This window comes from Camellia sinensis, chromosome 9, assembly GCF_055761805.1.
Source record: "Camellia sinensis isolate YWXY chromosome 9, ASM5576180v1, whole genome shotgun sequence".
Classification (NCBI taxonomy): domain Eukaryota; kingdom Viridiplantae; phylum Streptophyta; class Magnoliopsida; order Ericales; family Theaceae; genus Camellia; species Camellia sinensis.
The window spans coordinates 170,663,049-170,681,128 of NC_138969.1; the positions used below are offsets into that span (position 1 = coordinate 170,663,049).

At 32.9% G+C, this 18,080-nt stretch overlaps 1 long non-coding RNA gene across 1 annotated transcript; it reads left to right on the plus strand.

Moving 5' to 3' along the window:
* The first annotated feature begins 13,439 nt into the window (after positions 1-13,439).
* On the plus strand, positions 13,440-16,347 carry LOC145799674 (uncharacterized). Its single transcript, XR_014341307.1, has 2 exons — positions 13,440-13,903; positions 16,122-16,347. It is a non-coding gene; the product is annotated as an uncharacterized LOC145799674 (long non-coding RNA).
* The last annotated feature ends 1,733 nt before the right edge of the window (positions 16,348-18,080 follow it).

Consider the following 18,080-nt stretch of genomic DNA (forward strand, 5'->3'; position numbering starts at 1 on the left):
TGAGACAGAGAGGAATGAGCTACAGCAAATCTATGCAACATATGAAGAAAAAATTGAAACTCTCGAGATGTCTCAAGTTGCTTTGGAAGAACTAATGATCAAAAAAGAGGAAGAGCTCAAGTGTGCTATGGCAACCATTAGACTTTGGAACAAAGGATCAAAGACTTTGGACAATATCATTGGTTCTCAACAAATTTGTTCTGACAAGAGTGGCATTGGGTTTGGTGGTAAGAAAGAGCAAAAACAGAATGCTTCCACATCTCATGATACAAGAACTCAAGGAAAGGGGGAACAAAAAATTCAACATAAGGATGGACTTCTCAAACTTCCTAGAGTTGGTAAGGTAAAAGAAAAGAAGGTACACCCTATTTTTATTTGTTATCATTGTGGTATGCACGGTCATATTCGCCCTTATTGTTATAAGTTGCATGGGAGAGTGTATTTGCCTAGACCTAAAAATAGGCTGTTGGAAACCAAGTCGAGACGGGTTCCCATTGAAAGAAAAGGGAACCACAATGTCAAGACACCACCCAAGAACCGCAATGCTCACAACTTTGTTCGTACTAAAACAGTTTGGGTGAGAAAACTTGACTTGTGTTAATTTGTTTTGTCATTTTAGTTTTTGGGTTTTTGTGTGTTTTTTTTTTCATTCATGTGTGCTCGTTCATTTTTTTTTTTGGTCCTGCTTTAGTTAAAAAAAACAATTGAAAAAAAAAAAATCCCAAAAAGATTTTCTTAGTATGGTTTTGCAAGCTTGAAATTTTTGAGTGGTCCTTGGTGCATATTGGAATTGATGAGAATATCCATTACATGTTAATATATGTGTGCTTTCTGTGGTCATTACTCATTTTGGAGTGCGTGCTTTTTTATTGGTATGTCTCATTCTGTACACACTCTTGAATTAGCAAATATCGGAGTCTTCCGCCTTAGTGATTATTTTTTTTTCTATGGACTTCTGTCATTGATCTTTTGCGTTTCTAGAGGAATTGATCTATACTAGCATATCATGGGTGATGTTGAGTCTCTTAACCACCTACCATCTTTTTGCATCTCCATGGCTTTTCCCTCTATTCTTTGTAGTCCAGCCATGAGGAAACCAGGACATCCTTATTATATCTATGCTTCTCTGGTTCGGTTTCCATACTCTTGAGTGTGTCAACCGCCAATGAGTGTGCAAAAGAAAAAGAAAAAGAAAAAGAAAAAGAAGGAGAAGAAGAAAAAATATGCAAAAGAAAGAAAAAATGTGCAAAAGAAAGAAAGGAAAAAAAGAAAGAAAAGATTCATTGATTGAGGGGGAGCCTCCGCCTTTACTCACCAAATACCCCTTGATTCCTAGTGGTTTGACTTTCCTTTGTCGTGCTTAGATTCTCTTGTCGGAGGTCCAACTTTCAGATCACTACTAGGATTGAATCTAGTGTTTGTCGAACTCCAAGAGTCACACACACACTTTTATCATGGGATCTATGCTTTTCACATAATGCATCACTTTCTTTTATGAGGAATCTTCTACAGACTATGCACATTGTGTTTACTAGTAATTGTGCTTCTTGGATAATCTTGTGTGTTTTAAGGTACAAATCTGAAATTCCTTGCTTGCTCCACCATATTTTTTTTTTGTCTTTTTCTTCTTGTTCACTGTTTTCAGTGTTTGTGGTTGCTTTTAGTGAGGGGGAGTTTGGTTCATCTTGATTCGGGTTGGTAAGGGAGTTTGGTTTTTCATTGCAAGAGTTTGTTAGTATGAACACTTTGTTTTGTTTGGTAAGGGAGATTGGCTATAGTTGTTTTGCATGTTGCTATGCACTGTTTGCGTATTATTTCCTTCTTGCATGTTCCTGGTATTTACATCGTCATATCATTGCTTGTGTGGTTTATGATCTTGCTTTTGTTGTTTGAGAGTTATTTTTCATGAGTCTTAGTTTTCATTTATTCATGTTTTCCATCTCATGTTTCAAGATAATCGTGTCATATGTCTATTGCTTTTTCATATACTCTTGTGGGACTAATAGTTGTTTTGGAGATTGTGGCACTAATAACAGTTTTGCAGATTATGACCTTGAGAAAGAAGTTGGCTTTTGTTGGCTATTATGGGTTGGGGTGTTTAGGATTTTATTTGTTAGGTGTGTTTTGTCATGGCATTGTCAAAGGGGGAGATTGTTAGGTTTTATTCTTGGCAACCCCGTTTGACAAAACTCCTTTCAGTTGTATTTGTTTTCGCACCTTTTATTTCAGTGAGGCTATGAGTTTATTAGATGCGAATCCAACCCGAATCGTGCCTTTGTCAATTTCCATGGATCAAAACTGAGGTTGTAACAGGATCTAGTCTTCCAGATTTTCCAATTTTGGTCGTCCTGCTCGAGCGGGGAAAGTGACGCTCGAGCGGAGATTGCAAGCTCACAGCATCTCTGCTTTCGCCTGAAAAAGTACTGGATGGTGTGATTCGACGCTTGAGTATGGAAACGTCCACGCGAGCGTGAAGCCTATATGAATCACACAATTTTGAAGCCTCCGCTCGAGTGGGAAGTCCCACGCTCGAGCGGACCGCGCGAACACAGATTCTTGGATTTCTATAAGGAATTGGTTTTCTTCCCAAACTAGGATTACTTTGGATTTCTATAAGTAGTTTGTTTTCTCCCAAAACTTGGACAAGTCCTCCAGATCTTCTTTTTGGATTCTAAGGTTTATATATGGGGATATTTTGCTAGTTTTCTCTGATGTTTTGATTGAGTATTCAACTCATGGTTTAAAAAGTATACATCAAAGGATTATTTGTTTGTTCTACATAAAAGAGAGAGTTGTTCTTCGGAGGATTCTGAAGAATTCGAGCCTAAAGCTTTGGTGGATTCCGGAGTGGCTCATCGTTAAGACAATTCCAAGGTGAAGATGGGGTTGGAAGAGACACATAGAGGTTGGTTCAATTCGGGCGTGGATTCACTAGGTAATTGAGAGTATACCTGTGTAATTCCTTTATATCTTCTTAGTGGATTATTTTGTGGCTGTTGCCCGTGGTTTTTTATCACAATTGGAGGTGTCCAATTGTGGTTTTTTCACGTAAAATCGTTGTGTCGATTTGTCTTGATTGTTTGATTGGGATTGTTATATACTGCTTAAAATTGATACATAATCACAAATCAACATCTAGGGAATTTCTAGATTTTTCAGAGTCCTTGCCGAATTTCATTTATAATTTATAATTGATTATTTAAAGTTTTTCATTAAGTTATTTTAATAACGTAATTAACATATTGTTTTGTTCTATTATTACTTGTAGCAAAGTATTATTATTTAAATTATTTAAAGTTTTTCATTATTTAAAGTCTATTGAGTCCTTGCCGAATTTCGTTTATAATTTATAATTGATTATTTAAAGTTTTTCATTAAGTTATTTTAATAACTTAATTAATATATTGTTTTGTTCTATTATTACTTGTAGCAAAGTATTATTATTTAAATTATTTGATTCAACTTCTTCAATATATCAAATACTCATATAATTTTATTGGCAAAACTAATAAATTAGCTTCGAATACCAATTTAAACACACAGTGAAATAAAATACTTTTTAAAGATGAAATAGAAATGTAAAAATTTTTTGGAATAAAAGTTAGGGTCTTTTACTAATTTTATTTTTGTAATTTTTTCAGCGACTAAATAAGTTTTAATTAAAAACTTTAGGGATTTGGTTGATTCAATCGATAGTTCAGAAACTAAATAGATTTTGATCTGTATATGCTAGAGCTGTGTTACCAAAAAATGCTAATACTCTAACGAATTACGTATTAGTACGCATGTTTCGAAACATGATACAATTCCGTTCTAAAATGATAAATTTAGTGATCCGAAGTAATCCTAAAAGTCCCCCCCCCCTTATACGTGCTTAGGAAGAATAAAGTCAACATAATAAGTTGAAATCTAAGGTGAGTTAAATTTTGACTAGACAAAACAAAAAATGCATCACAATGCCATAGAAATGTCTTGCTACATGAGAAGAAAAAAATTATATTTTATTAGATGGCTAATAGTTAAAAGCAAATTACTCTAGAAGTACTGTAAATTCTCAAGTGTTATATATATATATATACTAGCGTATGCCCATGCCTAAAGGCAGGGTGTAAATAATGTTGAAATTAGAATATAATTATAATCCCAACACTATTTAGTAAATTATCAATTAACAATTATCAGTTTAATATAATTGTAATCCCAACCCTTCTGTAACACCCCTGTCCCGTAATATGTTAATTGGTCCTTAACATGATGTGATTATGTATTTTGATATGATTTTGTGTTCCACTATGTGAAAATATGTGGTTTGAAGTTCTATCTGTTCACCGTAGGAATATCTGTTTGAATAATCAGCTTTGGAAATTTAATTGAGGGCCTTATCGGCCACAGAACCCGAAATCGATTACGCCATTGTGATTGGCATAATTTTTAGAGCCTACGGTGAAATTTAATTGAAAAATGATTCAGGCCAGATTAAATTGATTAATTAATGAATTGGTGCTCAAATATGTAATATTAAATTAATGAGGCTTAGTGGGGTTATATGGGACCCTTATGTATTCAACTCCCTCATCTTATTTCATTCTTGGCTGATTTAACTCTCTAGAGGAGGAGAGACCCGAATTAGAGAGAGAGAGGGGAGGAAATCAAAGTTTTGCTCTTGAATCTTGGAAGTCTTGAAGACAACTCTAGACTTGACCAAATTGGAAGAATTGAGCCCCTAGGTAAGCATTGATTCTTGAATTCATGAGTTTAATGTGTAATCTTGTGTGTTCAAGGGTTGTTTGTGATCAAGAGCATGATTTGAGTTGGTTTTATTGAAATTGAGGCTTGATATGTACATGCATGTAAAGAACTCCTATGGAATCACAAAATCTAGCATGTAATTTGTGAAATTGTGAAAGATTGGTAGTGTAATCCCACATGCAAGCATGTCTTTGTTAAATTTTATGGGAATGAGCACTAATTACATTATTTGAAGTGAATATGAAGTCAAATGGGCATGCATGTCTGAATAATTGAAGATGGGAGCTTTGAATGCATGAATATGTATGATAGAATTGAGTTTGGTGTCAATTTGAGACATGCAAGTGTTTAATCCTTGAAATTGAGCTCCATAATAAGGTGTTTTGGTGTTTATACCTTGTTAGTATACTTATATGTGATATTTGAGCTACAACATGCATGATTTGTTGGTTAAAAGTCGGAATGGAGCTCAAGAACTCAACCTGGGATTCCCAGATTTTCGACGTCCGCTCGAGCGGGTGAAGTGACGCTCGAGCGGAGAAATCGAGCTCCCAGCATTTTTTGCAGACATGGTTCCCGCTCGAGCGGGGAAGTTGACGCTCGAGCGGGGAGCTATGTAGACAGGCAGTACGCTCGAGCGGCCGAGCTCACGCTCGAGCTGGAATTGAAGGCAACCAGTACTTTTGCAGACCTAAGGGTCCGCTCGAGCGGGGAAGTCCACGCTCGAGCGGGGACCATATTTTCTGAAATTCTGTTTTTGCATTTTGTGTTTTGTTTTCCGTTCTCTTTCAGTTGCAAGCACTCTTAGGCATATGTTAAGCATTGTAAATGAGTTGATGAGATAATAATAAAGCCTAAAGAGGAATATGTGAATTAAAGAACGGATTGAATTGTTAATGACCCTTTTGTGTGCATGGAATGTGTAGGGTCAAGCTCCAGGGCGAATCCACAAGCCGATCACTGTGAGTAATATCGATATTCGAATAATTGTGAATGTCCAATTGTCTATTCCCTCATAAGCTTTATGAATTGCTGGAATTGCTGATTGGGATTGTGGGCAAAAGTCTGTCATGAAAGTAATTGGACCAAAGGTCGTTTTGAAATGAATGAATGGACCAAAGGTCGTTTTGATGTGAATGAATGGACCAAAGGTCGTTTTGATGTGAATGAATGGACCAAAGGTCGTTTTGATGTAAATGAATGGACCAAAGGTCGTCCTGATATAAATGAATGGACCAAAGGTCGTTTTGACATGAATGAGTAGGCCGAAGGCCGTTTTGACATAAATGAATTGGCCGAAGGCCATTTTGATAAAAATGAATGGGCCAAAGGCCGTTTCGACATAAGTGAATTGGCCGAAGGCCATTTTGATAAAAATGAATGGGCCAAAGGCCGTTTCGACATAAGTGAATGGGCCGAAGGCCGTTTTGCCATGAATGGAAACCCAAATGGGCCAAAGGCCAGAATGTTGGAACTACAGTTACTTGATTTGCATTTCGTATAGTCTTATATATTTGCTAATTAGAAGTATGAATTGGGCCCAATGCCGTTTGGAGCATGTTGTTCTACACATTGTGATGTAACTGTCATATTTGATGATATTATTCACTGGGCTATCGCTCACGCTCATTCATGTCTTTGTAGGTGAGCCAAGAGAAGTTCAAACCCAGCCCCAGTGAAGTCTGCCAGGAATAACATGAGTTTGGAGAGTCAGCCTTGTGTCTCACGCACGAGACTCAACCTTGCCATTCTGTTATGTATTTCCATTTTGTCTTGTTGGCAAGGATCTTGTGTATATCAGTATGTAATTGTGATATGGGTTGACTCAGTTTAGATGATCCTGTCTGTAATGAATTTTGTGAAACTGTATTTTTGACGTGGGTTATTAACATATCTGAGCATGGTTTGTTTGATGTGCATATAAGCACGGCTCTATGGACAAAGTTTTAAATTTGGCTTCCCTTTGGCCCCTTTACTCTGATGTGTTAAGTCTGTTTTGGTTTGAGGCCGTAGGTGATCTTAGGATTACTGGCCGGTTACGTCCTTAACCCATGGGGGCGGGTTCGGGTCGTGACACCTTCTGTCTTATTGTATTGATCATCAATTTAATATAAAAACAACACTATTCTTGGAAAAGGAAAGCAGACCCAAGTGGGTTGCCCCCCCCACTCCCTTTATTCTTTTTTTTAGCAGAGAGCTATGTCTCTCTTTTTCCTCTACATCTCTCTCTTCCTATTTGAACTCTATTGTTGCTCAAGTTTGAACTTCGAATGAGAGTCATAACCTAGTTAATGAAAATCACAAATCCAAACCCAAATACACTACCAGTTCAAATATAGATACGGTTATATCTTGGGTGGATAACAAAGTTCTTGGTGCTTGGATGGGTTTAATAAACAAATGACCCGTGTGAGACCCGTGAGAGAGAGAATGAGATGAGTTTAATTAATTGTGGAGGAGGTGTTGTAATTAATTGTGGAGAACGAAATTCAAATAAAATGTATTAGATTAATTCAAAAAATTATGGGTTTCGAAGAATGGAATTCTAATAATAATAGTATGGAGCCTAATCTAAATGACCCATAAACAATCTAAAATAACCCCAAAAATGTACATAACCTTGAAGCCCCTTAAGGTCATGAAGGAGATGGACAAAAAGTTCAACACAACATTCTAGTGACAACAAGTAGCACAACTATAAACCAAATAACAACAAATTTCAGGTTAATAATATTTCTATTGACCGTTAATGAATCACGACAAGTAGGCAATTTCATTAATACAAATACCAAAATGAGACTTTAAAAACTAATTTGAACAATAAATTTCAGTATTCACACTTACTTTGTTTTAGTCTGGTTAGAAATTTTCCCATTTATTTGACTTTTTATTGTCTCAAGTTGTGTACAACATAACAAAAACAGAAATTTAGAAAATTGCAAAACCCACTACAACTTTTTAAAAGTTCAAAAGCCCACAAAAATAAGATTTTAGGCCTTCAAAGGCAGTATAAAATACTACTTTTTAAAAAAAATAAAAAAAATTTTTTGGAAGGCATCCATTGCCACTGGTGGCGACATCAATAGCAGGGAAGGAAGGGGATGCGGTGGATGTTGGGATGCGAAGGAGGCACATGTGAGGCAGACAGAGTTGGTGATGGCTTAGGGTGAACAACGGTGTTGCAGGTATAGGGAAAGAGGGGAGAGAGTCGATAGAAGATAGAAGAGTTATGCTGAGAAAGAAGAGAGAAATGAGAGCAATGAGAGAGTGAAAAAAATCATAACCCTTCACTTTTTAGTTGGGATTATCTAAACCATTCTAAAGAAACATAAGAGAGAAACAATGAACATCTATAAACCAAACTAACTACACAAAAATCACCAAACTGAACATCTATAAATCTAGAAATAATGAATTAAATGTAAAAGTTAAAACACGAACTCATCAATAATGAAAATTTAGTGTTTGATTTTTCCTTGGACTTGCAGTACCTTATTCACAAAGCACAATAATATGTTTGAATATAGATATTAGACTTTTCTCAAGTGTACAAAGGTTTTAGAGTTCCAAGTAGGAGACATGTTGCACATGATAATATATCTGTCAGTAAATGATCCTTCTAACTGAATCTTTTTATCAAGCATTTCATATGCAACCAGTTGTGGCTAATACAAAACACATGGAAGGCCAACTGAATAAAAAAAATAAACAAAAAAAGAAAAAACAAACAAACAAACACGTGGAAGAAGAAATTATTTGAAAACCAACAATGAACAATAATGTAAGCTGTGCTGCCAAATAAACCTTGGAGTTGGAACACATACTTGAGTCCTAGTGGCATAAGTCTGTCTAATAAACCATCATCAGGAGAAGTGTTTTGCGCGCAGGCTCAATTTCTCCCTGTATTCCAATCAATCAATTTCCTATCAACGTTGTAATTTTGATTTCGAACAGAATTCTTCATTTAGTTATCTAAAAAATAAAAAAGAGCTACAAAATTAAAGAGCTAGGAAACAAAATTAATGTAACAGAGGCAGAAATGGAAGGGGAAAAGGAAAAATAGAGAATAATCGGTATTTGACCATTGTTAAGAATTGGTTGGTAGGTACACTTAGATTGATCTCAACCATTGATACATTTCGATACATTTTTCAAAAACCCTCCTGCCTACTTAAGAAATTCCCCATTTCTCCCATTTGTTTATGCATTCTTCGCATCCAAAGTTATGTCTCAGATCATTGCATATCCAAAATAAATAAATAAATAAACAATTATATTTGAAAACACATTTAAACAATACACACACGACTGCTCCCCAATATTATTCAGCATCAAACCAACACATCAAATTGGAAAGCGCTAACATATAAAATTCTATGTAAACAACAAACCTCATTTACATATAACTATACGGTTCACGGAAAAAGTAGCAGTTAAAGATTGTTGCGTAGTTATGTGAAGAGATAATGCATCAAACACATCTCCGAACAATCCTATATAACAAAAAAGTATATTTTTTTGACACAGACACACACACACATATACTTATTTATGTAAATCAACAAAAATACTTGAGAGAGAGAGAGAGAGAGAGAGCGCACGATGTAGGTTCCCAAAGGCTCAAATGTCAAAGAAATAAAGCCCCTTTCCATAATTACCAGAAAATGGTTCGATGATCAAAGATTCTCTGTTCTTGTTAGGGTTTGCAGGAACAGTCCTCTGATAGAACATCGCACAAAACCAAAAGAAAGAAACACAATTACAAACAATTATCAAAACCACTAAAAAAGTAAAAGAGTAGATGGAATGAACATTTACCTTGGATCAATTTCAATAGCCAATTCGATCAGTGAACCAATTGAAGCCCCTTCAAAGAGTGCAGCCACCATCAAGAATGAAACACTCAAAATTAAAATCATGTACGCAAAACAAATAAATGACAACAAATAGTGCAGAAAACACAAAAGAAAGAGATGCCTACCTCTTCATATGGAGGGGTTGAGAGTAGCCAAACAATGCTTCCCAAGTAGTAACCTAAGGTCGTGAGGAGGCCTCCAATATTCTAGAGGAAATGCAGATAAGCTCTCGCAGCCAAAGCAATCAGAGCACAACATAGTGAGAGATAAATCTGTAAATCAACAACTTATTTAAGTAAATATATAAATAAAAAGAATATTGAAATTAGAGAAATAAAGATGAACACTTCTATTCTAGGTGAAAAAGATGGACACAGACACTTAGCCAAGAAAGGCAAAATTTTTTATTTATTCATTTAAATTTTCAATTTCACATCCTCCTCTGTTTTCCTTTGTTTTCCAGTGAACGAAGAGCTATATAGATCAGAGTAATACATTTTTGTCTAAAACAACCACCTGCCTAAGAGCCCAAATTCAAAAATCAGCCCACATCCTGAAAAACCATAAATTACTTACTAAGATAGATCAAAACACCTTAAATGGCTAAACACCAACAAACCACTGTGGTTCTATCTCTAGCAACAAACGCCAACAAACCACTATTCAACAAACCATTACTCAACTGATTTGATAAAATAGTTCTATCTTATTTTATGTTCTATCTACAACATAAAATTTGAACAAAAATAAAAATTAAAAATATTAGAAATTAGAATCGATTTCATCTGAAAACCCTAAAAATGAGAAGAATCAAACACAACAGAGGTCAGAGAGATCCGAAATTAGAACCAATTTGAGTAAAAATTGGTGCTTGCCATTGGAGTGGTTAATGTCAAATGAAATTTTTATTGGAATTTGAGAAAATTGAATCATGATTGAAGATGGCCTTACTATAAACATTAAATCTAGAGATATGCAAAACAAAAAAGGGTAATAATTACCACTCTGTATATATGTCAATTTACCTTAGTATGATGATGATGATGATGATGATGATGATGCCAAAATTGAAGCGATGATTAAGCTGAGCAATGACTTGAAATTAGAACTGTAAACAATGAATTGAAATTTGTCGACCATAGAGACCTCCATGTAAGCCTCTGCAACGCCTCGCGCCTAATCGACGCTGCACAGTAATAATCGATGAGTTTTAATTCGAGTGAATAGGAAGGAATCTAACCAGAAACCACTGATTTGAAGATTTGCAGGAGAGGGACGGCGCAATCAACAATGGCAGAGGTAGAGGAGGAGCAAGGAAGAAGGCGTTGTAAGAAGCACGGGTGAAGAAGCTGAGGAGGCAGATGAAAGAAGCGAAGATGGAGGCGATGGTGGCGAGTTCAGAGAGAGTGAGGAGAGGGTAGATGACAATGGTGGAGGATGTAGTAGGCAACAGAGAAGAAGAGCATAAAGAAAATGTCGTTGGTCAGGTATAGATAGAGATGTAAGGCATTAGAGGCTTTTGGGCATGAGGAGGAGGAGGATGATGATGATTTTCATTTTTAGGTCTCTTTTATGAGAATGTGAAAGAGAACGTGGGTGAGAATAAAGAAGGGAGAGAGATAAAGATGGAATGGAGGGGAGACGTGGGTAAGTGGGAAGCTTACTGTTTGGCGCGGGAAGTAAATGTAGATATATATTTAGGATTGATATATACTTAAGGGGGTCATCTCAGCTATCCATCTAAATATAGAAATGAATCATGACCATTAAAATGTCCTAGTAGGACAATTGTTTCTAGGATAAATTCGAAAACTTTCTTCCCTTATTATATAGATAAGTCTACCATTATCATATCACATTTTAGAGCATGTGGCGTATTACATTCCCATTTTCATTCTCGTTCCATGTACTGAAACGATCCAGGTTCCAAGTAACATATATAGCTCTAGAGACTTATTAAACTCAATCGATAGTTTAAAGACTAAATAGATAATTTGACAACATTTTAAAAGTAAAAAGTGAAATCAACCCTAATATAAATAAGCATAGTACTTGCATATATATATATATATATATGTGTGTGTGTGTGTGTATGTATATAATGTGTATTAAAAATAAAAATAGTGATAATGGATGCTATCTCCCCTTCTTCTGTTTTTTTTTTATTTTTATTTTTTAACAAAATGTCATAATTGTTCTATCGATTTGGATCTTGAACCTTTAACCTTCTTATTGTCCCAAAAAATAGCTACATGGACCATTGAATTAGCTATCTTGCCCACCCTTGTTTGTTAAAAGACTCGCTATAATTAATTTTTGATTTAACAAATTTATAAACTAACCTTGGACTTCACACCTAACGGAGTGCAAATTCACAAATATGTTAATTAACATAGTGGCTAACACTAATATGTATTTAATCGTTGGGTGATGATAGAGAGCTTTAGAGCTGAGGCTCTAAACCAGCTGTAGTGATGTGAAAATTCCAACAAAAAAAAAAAAAAAGGCCAAAACATCACATTAATAGAGTGGGCTCACCTCTAGAGTTTCTTTAGAACTCATGTTTTAGAGCTCCAAAACATTTTTGTTAATCGTTGGAGATGTTCTCATTATTAGGGAGAACATCTTTTTATTTTTTTAGAAAGGTATCTTCTTTTCATTTTAGCCTTGAAATTAATTATTTTTTAATTTGGTTCTTAAACCTTTTCATTTTGAGAAATGTTATATATTATCGATTTTATGTCACTATGTTATATCACTAGCTATATGAATTATTATAATTGTTTGACTTGTTTAGAGATTGAAAAATCTAGGAACCCCTATATATTGATTTGTGATTATGTATCAATTTTAAGCAGTAAATAACAATTCCAATCAAACAATTAAGACAAATCAACACAACGATTTTAACGTGGAAAAATTGTAATGACCCAATTTTTTTTTTTTTAAAAATAGCTAGTGCATAATTTAATTGAGCAAATTTTTGAATTTGATTGCTGTGTAAATTTTGTGCGAAAATAATTCGATTTTGTATTTTTTAAAAATAGTTCTCAATCTCAGAAAATTATGAAATTTTTGTATGTTGTTCCCATATAAGTCTAGTACGTTGGATAAAAATTTCAGAATTTAATGATAAGTATTTATTTTATGAAAATTCATGGACTGATTGGTGTTCAGTTTAATTTATAGTAGAATTTGAAATTGAGTTTTGGGTGTTCGGATCAGGATTTGAGATAAATTTGTTGGAACTATTTTGATATATAATTGGATCATGTTTGACTTGAGCAAGGATCCTCCCCTTATCTTCCATACTTCACTTCCTTCTTGCAATGGTCAAGATTCATTTTAAGAGGATTTAATGGTGTAGATCATTCTAAAAAAATATTTTTTAATTTTTAATAAAGTAATCTGAGCCATTAAATTCTTTTAGGATGAATCTTAACCATTGCAAGGAGGAAGTGAAGGAGGGAATGTAAGGAGAGAATCCTTGCTCGTTTGACTTATGAGTGAGACCCATGATTTAGATTTAATTTAATTTGAGTTTGTTTAATGGCTCATGTTTAACTGTTTGGTCCTTTTTAATTAGGTGATTGGTAGTAACCACCTTAGGAGTTGTTATTATTTATTATATAGGATTATAATAAATATTTGATAGTTGATTTTATGGTGTGTACCATATGGTGAAAAATTATATATTTTATAAAGAATAAAACTGGATATATTTTTGATAGTAAACAAATTATTATATTTTATGATGAACAAAAATTTTATATTTTTTGATGAGAAAAATTATATCATTTTATAATTTATATTATAAAAATTTTAGATATTTTATAATGTATTATATATTAATTTTTGGTGTTGGATTGTGTGAGGAGTCACGTGGGATGCCTGGAAATTCAAAAGAAAAATGGGGGGTATGCTGATAGTGGGGAACATGAGTGTGACTAAAGAAATAAATAAAAAAAGAAAAGAAGAATGGGGTGGCCAACAATTCCAACAACAGCAAATGCAAAATGCCAAAGGGTCTAAAGATCTTAAGCTTCCCTCCAAGGATTAGAAATTCCCTTTCATTTCATTTTTTCCCTTTTTGTTGACAGAGGTTCCCCCTCCGCCTCTCTCTCTCTCTCCATTGTTGGCTCAACCTTTGACTTTTAAATGGAAGTGCTTAGAATGAGATTTTATTAAAGTGTCGTAAATGAAAGTCGGAGAACTCGTTGTGATCTTCGCAATGGTAGTCTCAGATTCATGATCGGGTAAGCTTTACCTTCCAGATCTGCTCTCCTTCATTATTTAAGGTAGGAATCTTCTTCATATTTTTACATTAAAGTTATGTTAGGGTTATTTTAAGAAAATATATCATTATAAGAGGTATTGCACATATATATATTTTCAGATTTTTGTTTGGTAATTTTTAAAAGAAAAAATTATGTTGAAATGTTAAGAATGTTGGTATTTTGAGATTGATTTTAGAAAAATCATTTTGTGTTGTTAATTTTGTAAAAGAAATCTGAAAATAGAATTTAATAATTGTATGGATTGTGTCTATATCATATTATGATTAGATGCTTTATTTTGAGAAATATAAAGTTGAATTTTCTTTTATTTTTATCTTTGATTTGGAATTTATTTTTGAGAAAAATAAATTAATGTTTAAGTTGGAATTATAGAATTGTTTTGGGATTAAAAACTCTAAAAATGTTATATTCATGATATTTTATAAAAGATGATATGTTGATGATTAAGTTGTGTTCATTTTTATAAAAATAAAAATGTGAAATGTGGACTTTCAAACTTATAACCTTGAAAATGTTACTATTAGACATATTTCATAATTTTTTATGCAAATATCATGTTGGTTAAGTAATTTTAGAAAAAGTTGTGAAATTGTTATTGGTAGAAGATTTGGTAAAAATATTACCTCTTTAAATAGCTTGGCATGAAAAAAATGGTTATGTTGAAATATAGTTATGTTTGAGGGATGAAACATGTGAAGTTAGGTTTGGTATTATAAATTTGAAATTTTTTTGAATATAATAAACTTAGTAATTTAGTGGATTAAATTAGTTTTAGTTAAAATGTTATATCCGTTATGGTTAAAAGTGTGTTATTAAGATTATACCATAATTTTTGACATAGTAGGATGGAAATAGCAATATTTAATAAGTAGGAATTTCCTTTGAGTTATATATATGTTTTTGCAAGATTTAGATGATTTTCGAAATCATCATTTGATTTGTTTTGAAAATTGATTGTTGATTTAAGAAGATGAGCGATTTTTTAAAAAAAATGGGTTTAGGTTCTTGTTCCTTTTAAAATAGAAATTGAGGGTTTTAAACTATGAGGATTGAAGATAGATGTTTTTGGTGACTTTCTTTCAATAAATGAAGATGAGTGGTTTTGGTGAGAAAATCTAGAAATTGAGAATTTTTAAGAAATATGTTGACATTCTTTGAAAATGTTGTTATATTTATTTTGTGTGCCAAAATAAATGATGCTTGAAAAATTGTTTATTTGTTTACATATAAATGATGGTTTTCATGAAATATGAGAATTGTTGAAGTTTTGGAAATTGGTGTTCAAAATGTTGATATAGTCTTTAAGTGACTAAATGGTTGAGATTACTCTAAGTGTGAGAATTTTGTTGTCCCATGGATGAATTGGAATAAAAGTATTCATATTCATCTTGAGAAATTATACTGAAATGAGAAATGAGAATTTTGATCACAATGGAAATATTGTGTGGAATTATTGAAAGTGAAAGAAATATTACATTGTATTATTAATCATTGCATTGGTATATCAATACATTTAATAGTGAAAATCTTTGAAATTTGATTTGAAAACTTTGCATTGAGAAAAGAATGTTGGGGAACAAGTTTTCATGAAATGATTTTGGGGTAAATACGGTGGTAAGTCTTGAAAAGTGGTGTAGATGATAGGTGTCGAGCCTTCCAGTTAATACTGGTAAAAATGACAGATTATAGGTGTCGAGTTTTCCAGTTAATACTGGTAAAAATGACAAATTGGTAGTACATGTATAGTCTACTTGCAGACACCAGCCTAAGGATTACCTGAGTCGTATTTACCATCTTGGAATTTTATTGAAATTGTTAGATTAATGTGTTTTCAAATTGGCATTATGCATATGATTTTCAAAAGATGAGAAAAATACTTTGAGCATGACATGGCATATCCATTAATCTCATAAGACTGTATAAAATGGATTTGATTCATTGTTTAATTATTTGATTCAATTGATAATGAGATAATTGAATGAATTGAAAAGATGCCTTGTTGCTATCGAAATATGTTTATTTATTTAGGTTAACTTGTTGTGGTTAATTAAATAAATTGGATTTAAGAGATTATGTAATAAAATCATATGGTTTTGACATGATATGATTTCACGTATATGTATGAATATTTTGGTACTCGCATTATCTTCTAATGTTTTAATATGGGATTGTTTGGTGAGCTAGTGGTTGCTCACCCACTGCCTGTACATGTGTACAGGAAATGCTTTTCGGATTTGAAGATCAAACAATGGGTTTTAACATTTCATAAGTTTAATGTAGTGATGGATTGTACTACTTCATTTGTTGTTTGGCTGAGTGCTATATTTTTATTTTTTATTTTTATAAAGAGTAGTGTCCTCTCTTTTATTGTAAGCCTCAGGGCATTTCTTTTATTCGTATGTAAACGTTTGTTGTATAACGAGAGGGAATATGTATATTTAATTATTCATTATTTCACCCAAGGATGAAATGTTATTTGTAAATAGACTTAAGTAATGAATATTGGTAATGTTATCCGAGTGATAAAATACGGGGCGTTACAAAAATCACAATTGGAGAAAAAATCACGGCCCCAAGCCACAAAACAATCTACTAAGAAGACAAAAGGAATTACACAAGTGTACTCTCAATTACCTAGTGAATCCACGCCTGAATTGAACCGACCCATATATGCCTCTTCCACCTCGGTCTTCACCTCAGAATTATTTTGCCCAACGTTGAATTCACAATGTCGATGTCGAATCCACGACGATGAGCCACTCCAAAATCCACTAAAGCTTCAGGTCCAAATTCTACAGAATCTATCAAAAAACAACTCTCTCTTTCGTATTGAATAACAAAGCACAATTCGGGTTGGATTGGCATCTAAAACACATAGCCTCATTGAAATAAAAGATTGAATACAATTACAACTGAAATGAATTTTGTTAAATGAGATTGTCAAGAATAAAAACCTAACAGAGATAATTATTAAAGAATTAATGAAAGAAAATATGTCGAACTAATGAAAGAAAATATGTCATGTATCTCGGTGATATAAAATGATTCAAAAAAAAAAAAAAGTGATATACAAAAAATTTTTATTCGCTTTTTAGTCCAATCATAGCTATTGAATATCTCTATAATTTCATAAAAAAAGTTTTCCACTTTGACATTTAAAATTTTCCCACTATAATGTGTGAAATATTTTTGGAAGAATTACACATCAGTGTATTTTTTTAAACAAAATTAAATCAATAGAAAATTTTATAAATATTAATAATTAAATACATAATTTTTTTCATTAATCTATAAATATTTTGTAAAATTTCTACTAATGTTTAATTTTCCCAATATTTTTTCCAATCGAACTAAAAGGAGACAGTGCAATTTCCTATGAACGGTTAAAGGATGGTTTATAAGTTGAAGGGAAGTGGGTAAAAAAAAAACATAAATAAAAGAGAGAGAGAGAGAGAGAGAGAGAGAGAGAGAGAGAGAGATTGAAGAAACACACACAAAAAAAAAAAAAAAAAAAATGCGTGCCACATGATGTTATATGGAAAAGTTGTTTGAACGAGTACGAGTTGGGATCTCTTCCTTGTAACTTCTCCTTGCAACGGCTGATTTTAATTTATTTATTTATTTTTATGGTCGTTGGATGTTGTAACGGCTGATCTCATTTCAATTTATTTATTTATTTTTATGGCCGTTGGATGTTATAACGGCTGATCTCATTTCAATTTATTTATTTATTTTTATGGCCGTTGGATGTTGCAACGGCTGATCTAAGTCGTTGCAAGGAGGATTGCAAGGAAGAGTTGCAAGGAGGGGATTCGGACTCGAATGAGTACATCTTGGTCAACACCAAAGTTGTTACGTGATGGTATTTTTCATAAATTATAATAGATTATATATTTTTTTATATTTTTTAATTATTTAATATAAAATTATGGATCTTATATTTTTTATCAATCACAATACTATTAAAGTATCACTTATTGATATTCTAAGATCAATCAATAACTTCTTGACATATAGGTATGACAAGTATAATAATTTTTTTATGATTTGAGAATTTTTTTTTTTCTTCAAATGATTGTGTTGATATTTATATAGATTTTTATATAGATATTTTTTCAAATGATTGTGTTGATATTTATATAGATTTTTTATATTGTACTATTCTTGGCAAGTACAA